We start from the raw sequence: 1,241 nt of genomic DNA, 5'->3' as shown, positions 1-1,241 counted from the left end.
CTTTTCTCTCGCGCGTTATAAATATTTCGCGATGTCTCGGGTTTGGGTGTTGTTGACAAGATGAGGGTCATTTAAATCGATCATTATTTGAAGCACGAGTTTTCTGACCAAATTTTCAAATAAGTGTTTTTCCTGAGTGCGGTAACGTTTAAGGTTACACATAGTTTTGTGTGTTGGTACGTTGTATATCCGGCTAGTGGAATGTTGTGAGTTTTTTAACTGAACGCACAGCATCGATAGAATGAAGAAAGTTGACATCACTCCTTTTTTTTTTTACAACTTACAATGTGATTAGTTCTCACTAGATTCGCTCAATAAGATTATACAAGTTAAAGGTGAGACTGGAAACTGAGTGCATTCAATACGCTTCAACAGTCATGACGTCACTTCCCTCGTAATGAAGCATGGTAACTTAGTAACTGGCTCTAAACTATCGGAATAATGGCGGACGCCCTTATGAAATATTTCTCTGACGAGCATAAAAAGCGTATCCAGAGGAGAACAAAAACCATTATAAATCTGATCATGTTTTGACTTTTACACGGGACATATTCTGATCACAAGACATATTATGAAAAGTTCTAGCCAGAATGAAGAATAAAAAGTACCGATTTTTTCTTTGTTTAGAACCACGATGGCCGCGGTTGCTGGGCGACGTGACATCAGACTACTGAATCCAATGTGGACTCACTCATCTTGTTCTTTGTGATGGTACGACATCACGAGGTCCCGAGTTTGAGAGGTTGATTGTGCGGCTATGTGGTCTGGTGGTATGACACTCGCTTTCGGATCGGAATGTCCTGGGTTCGAGCCTCGCTCGACGCATAGTTGAGTCCTTGGAAAAGACTCTTTACTCACATTCTCTCACCGTACTCAGGTGTAAAATGAATACCTGGCCGTTAACAGCGTTGTCTTTGTCCGAAAAATTGTAATATCGCCTAACAGGCGTCATGTCTCGTCCTACATGTTAAATGTTGCTGTTGACCAGGGACCTCTTGTAAAGCGCTTTGAGCACGTTTAGTGGATATTGCGCTATATAAAAGCTCAATTTTATTTTTTATTGTTTTGGGTCTTATTTCTTTTTCTTTTTTTTTTTTTTTGCCAATATGAGACTAATTTCAATCGATTAATATCTATTTGAAGGACGATTTTCTTGGCCAAATATTTATACACGTGTCTTTTCAGTGTTAGCTGGGTAAACGATACGTTTCCGTCCAGAAAATTATATTAACTCACTCAAC

Source organism: Berghia stephanieae, chromosome 9 (assembly GCF_034508935.2).
Source record: "Berghia stephanieae isolate SIO BIC M18660-M18661 chromosome 9, UCSD_Bste_1.3, whole genome shotgun sequence".
Classification (NCBI taxonomy): Eukaryota; Metazoa; Mollusca; class Gastropoda; order Nudibranchia; family Aeolidiidae; genus Berghia; species Berghia stephanieae.
Note: the sequence above shows the minus strand (reverse complement) of the source record.